The sequence below is a fragment of the Cydia splendana genome, chromosome Z (assembly GCF_910591565.1).
Source record: "Cydia splendana chromosome Z, ilCydSple1.2, whole genome shotgun sequence".
Classification (NCBI taxonomy): Eukaryota; Metazoa; Arthropoda; class Insecta; order Lepidoptera; family Tortricidae; genus Cydia; species Cydia splendana.
Window position 1 is genome coordinate 21,433,098 of NC_085987.1, and position 5,621 is coordinate 21,438,718.

Here is a 5,621-nt window from a genome sequence, read left to right on the forward strand (position 1 = left end):
GGGCGAAGTTCGGGACAGTTTGGTGCGTAAGTACTGTCTTTAGGCACTACTTCGACTGAATTCGCCTTATTGATTCGGTCAAATTGTGTTTTTTGAAAAACTAATTATAGCCAGCCTTTTATGAATGTAGTATGATACCTTAGGGTATGGTGCTTTACGCACACTAGCGTCCCTTCCCCTCCCCCTGACGCAACCCCCCTTTTTGCATGAAATATGTCCCGGTTCATAGTTTTTTAAATTTTTTGAGGAAAGTATACATTACAGGAAAAAAGTGTCAATGAAAGAAATAATCCTTAATAAATGCTTAATAAAAAAGATTATATTCATTTTTTTTATATGATGCACCATATTCATGAATTAGCTTGTCAAAATGCGAAATAACATAGTTTTTACTTAGGGTTCGAAACTTATTTATTATACACGGTGTAACATGAGGAAACTGAATAATTTTAACAGCGTATCCCTGATCATATTTAGAGACAAAAATGTCCTATAAACTTTTTTGAAATTCGCCTAGTTTTAGGGTTAATACCAAATAAAAAAACAAGTTTTTATTGTTACATAGTGCAAAACGCCATCAAAAAGGCGTTTGACTTGACTAAAGTCTAAATACCCTTATTGATAGATGTCAAAAAGTGACAAGTAACACTTTGCAAAACCTAAGTTTTACGAAAAAAAAGTAAAAATCCATTTTGGGTGACAAGTTTACCAATAGCATTTACTTTTTATGTACAAATCTTCGAGCAACACGGAAGGGAGGCGGCATTCGCACTATTTCCCCTCTGCCGAGGTACAAGATTAGCGCGTCAATCTAATCTAGCGCGGGTAATAAAACTAGTTGCACTTGGATTTTTCACTAGACCGAGTCCAGACGCGCGCGTGAACACTGCTGCACAAAAATGCCTGTTTACTCGGTTTTTTTGTTATAAAAAGAGGTCGGGGACATCAAATTTACAAAAAGAAAGTGTTACATTTCACATGTAATATTTTTTTTTACATATCATACGTTTAATTACATTCAAACACAATTATTATATTTTAGTCTCATGTAATTGTTGGTTTTATCGATTTTGCTCGCTCAGTACAAATTGCGGATCGGTCGAGCGACAAATCCGACTTCTCATCACTCAGAATACAATAACATACTTCAACGAAAATGTGTTAGTGTGCGTGTTGTGACACATGTCACTCGTCAGTACACAAAAAGAGATCGAGGTTTGCAAGATTTGTCTTTGACGTGTGTCATTTTCTATGTATTTGTGTCGTCATTACAGATTGGATTTTGTATGTAAGTGTGTGAGAAGTGCGACTGTGTGAAAAATGGCAGAAAGATTTGTACGGTGAGATATCGCTTGGGCCCCTCCCTTCCGATGTGTCGGAAGCCGGTGTTGCTCGAAGGTACAAATACATTAAAAAAATTGAAAAAAAAAAACAAAAAAAAAATATTTTGTGTGAAGTTGACCTAAACTCATATTACATCTTTTCCTTCTTTTGACCTCATGTAAGTGTACATTTTAGGAAAAAAGTGTCAATGAAAGAAATAATCCCTTATTAAATTCTTAATAAAAAAGGTTATATTCATTTTATAACACTTATTAACTTATTATACAAGGTGTTCTCAAGAAATGCGAAAGATTTTATTTCTGAGGTCAAAAGAAGGAAAAAACGTAATATGATTTAGGTCAATTTCGCCAAAATAATTTTTTTTTGTTTGTTTTTTTTTTTCAATTTTTTAAATATATTTGTACATAAAAAGTAAATGTTATTGGTAAACTTGTCAGTTAAAATGGAGTTTTACTTTTTTTTCGTGAAACTTAGCTTTTGCAAAGTGTTACTTGTCACTTTTTGACATCTATCAATAAGGATATTTAGACTACGTCCCATAGTAGCAACATCTCCATCAAAAAGGCGTTTTGCACTATGTAACAATAAAAACTTGTTTTGTTTTTTAATTGGTATTAACTCTGAAACTAGCCGGATTTAAAAAAAAATTATAGGTTATTTTTGTCTCTAAATATGATCAGGAATACGCTGTTAAAATTATTCGGATTCTTCGTGTTATACCGTGTATAATAAATGAGTTTCGAATCCTAAGTAAAAACTATGTTATTTAGAATTTTAACAAGCTAATACATGAATATGGTGCATCATATAAAAAAAATGAATATGACCTTATTTATTAAGAATTTATTAAGGATTATTTCTTTCATTGACACTTTTTTCCTAAAATGTATACTTTCCTCAAAAAATGTAAAAAACTGTGAACCGGGACATATTTCATGCAAAAAGGGGGGGTTGCGTCAGGGGGAGGGGAAGGGACGCTAGTGTGCGTAAAGCACCATACCCTAAGGTATCATACTACATTCATAAAAGGCTGGCTATAATTAGTTTGTCTTCCCCATACATTAGAACACAATTTAACCGAATCATATACTATTCCAAAGTTCGAGACGAATTATGACAACTTGCTAAATCTGGCCAAAACAATGTTGAGGAAGTGTGCATCTTCATGAATGGCAACAGTCTCTATGTCAAGTATTCTGATATATAAATGTCGGTGTTAATGGTCCCGGTAGTGATAAATGGTGAGCTCCTCTTGCCGCACTGGCATACCTATAGCTTGCCAAACAATGTATTTCTTAGCAAATTTTTTTACTGGGATTACCTTTTTCGATTCGTCGAGATTCGAAATGTCACAAGAGGAATAGTACTGGTTGCCTGGTAAAGACTTGAAGTCTGCCTTGACGAAGGTTTCATCCGCAATCATTAGGCAACATTTTTAGGGTTCCGTACCCAAAGGGTAAAAACGGGACCCTATTACTAAGACTCCGCTGTCCGTCCGTCCGTCTGTCACCAGGCTGTATCTCGTGATCTGAGATAGCTGAAATGTTCACAGATGATGTATTTCTGTTGCCGCTATAACAACAAATACTAAAAACAGAATAAAATAAAGATTTAAGTGGGGCTCCCATACAACAAACGTGATTTTTGACCGAAGTTAAGCAACGTCGGGCGGGGTCAGTACTTGGATGGGTGACCGTTTTTATAGATAATGGTACAGAACCCTTCGTTTGCGAGTCAGACTCGCACTTGGCCGGTTTTTTTTTCTCAATCAACAAGGTATACAATAACCTGGAACGTCTAACAGCACGATTATATTAATCCACAGTTCTCTTTGGAGCCTTTTGCTTCTTATATTATATGTTGTAATGCCGCATTCATTTTTAATATTTTGGACATTTGCTTGTTCCTACTTTTTTCGTCACATCCCGGGAAGAGATACTCTGATTCTTATCAAATAGCTTGCACACCTTTGATTGTAACTTAACATTCGTTTTTCTGGTGGGTTGACCCTCACGACGCTTCCTATCTATAGTTTTATCTTGTTTGATTTTTTAAGGGTCCGTTGAACCGTCCTCCGCGTAGTTTGACAAGATTTTGCCATATCTAAAGTTGATAAATGAGGATTTTTAGTAAATTCCTGCAAAATTCGCGAACATTTTTTTTAGTGTAGTAGAAGACAAATTAACGTTTTATGGCTGTCTAATATTTCACGAGCCTTGTAAATTCAAATTAATATTAAAAAAAGAATCGATGCAACATGCTCGCAAAGTAAAAATGTAGGCGATAGTTTAATAGTGTTCACCCTTTATGGAAGCATTTTTTGTGCTCCTTATGTATGAGTATAACCTATCTATACTTATAATTATAATACATGAATCTAGTATATAACTGGATCTGGCATGAAAGGTGGGCGGAAGTGACCGTACAGGATAGTCTAATGTATCTTTCGGCAGGAGTAGCAGCGAAAGAGCTATTATTGTTTGTCCTTGTCACAGTCTCACATTTTATTTGCCCCCCACCGTAAATTTAGTATGGATTATGGTGGGCAACAAATAAATTCGACCAATCATAGAGTCGCATTGCGTATGTTTTGTCCCTCACGGAGGCACGCGTATACCACTTCTATAGGATATTCCCTTCTATGGTATAATATCATTGCATACTAAAAGATAAACTGAACGTCTAACGGAAAGAGTCTGTGTCTATCACAACGTATGCTCTGAGATCTGCTTTGTTTTTCAGATTTGTTCGTAATTTGAATGTAACAAAATCGATTTTGTTATAAAAATTAAGCCATTATAACATTTTCACAGATAAGAATTAGTTGTATTAAAACAGTTTATTAGCTGGTTTGTTACTGCACACCGTTGTATGGGGACCTTGCACTTTGAGACTATGCGCTGAAACTTGTCACAGTTGATTGTTAGGTGGTCTTGAGCAGAAACAGACCGGTAGACGTCGAGAGCCACCTCTCATTTAGTGGGGGTGGGGGGGGGGGGGGGGAAAGTTCGACGCTGCCGCGCTTCACTTGGAGCAACATTTCTCTAAAACTATTCCTATTAGGGCATGTAATATATCATTTTCGGATAAATTAAGGATGAGGAATCTAGTTTTGGAACAAACACAATGCACTTTCTAACAAAAAAAAAGCATAAAGTAGAAAAGACTAAAAAACGTATTTTTGATTTTTTCAATATTACTAATTTTTTTTAAAAGTGTAGCAGGAATCTGAAAACAAAAAATACAGCGAAAAAGTTTGAATGACCTTTTTTGTAGGAAATTTTATGTAAATTGTTCATGTACTAAAAAAATGTTTGCTATTGGCCATCGTTTACGAGTTATTTACGAATGACTAAAAAAGGGGACCTAAGTATTTATTTTCTCCCTTCAATATTTTTTTTCAATATTGATGGTAGCGAAAAAAAGTAGCACTTATTTTATAAGAAATCTGAAACAGATTATTTACGTAAAAGATATTTTTTTCTGTGGGCTACCGTATACGAGTTATTTACGAAAAACAAGAAAAATAAACGATTGTAGAACAAATTATAAGTAACTTTCCCACATTCATAATATTTTGTATTGAGATCACTCTGACCCACGCTTAATATTATTTTTTATCTCCCATTTATCAACAGTTTTGTGTAATAAACTATATATTTTCTTAAACGTAATAAGTGTAGCTTTACAACTATATTTTTTGTTTTCAGATTCCTACTACACTTTAAAAAAAATTGGTAATTATAAAAAATCCAAGATACTTTTTTTTGTCTTTTCTACTTTGTTTTTTTTTTGTTAGAAAGTGCATTGTTTTGGTTCCAAAAATAAATTCCTCATCCTTAATTTATCCGAAAATGATATACCACATGCCCTAATAGGTACAGTTTTAGAGAAATGTTGCTCCAAGTGAAGCGCGGCGGCGTCGAACTTCCCCCCTCCCCCCCACTAAATGAGACGTGGCTCTCGAGGTCTCCCGGTCTGTATCTGCTCATGACCAGCTAAGAATCAACTGTGCCAAGTTTCAGCGCATAGTCACAAAGTGCAAGGTGTTGTGCACTTACAAACTAGCTATATTTTATGCTTTCCCAATTTGCGGTTTATGAACGCATGAAACCCTCTATAGGTTTATGAAATGTATATGTGCGTGTTTAGATAAAACATTGTAGATACGAGTAAACGATTATAAAAGGTGCATTATAGGGCATGCGCAGCTTACATAACTTCATTGCGTACTTGGAAAAAACAATGTCCAGATGCGCGCTAGCGACTATTCGCTC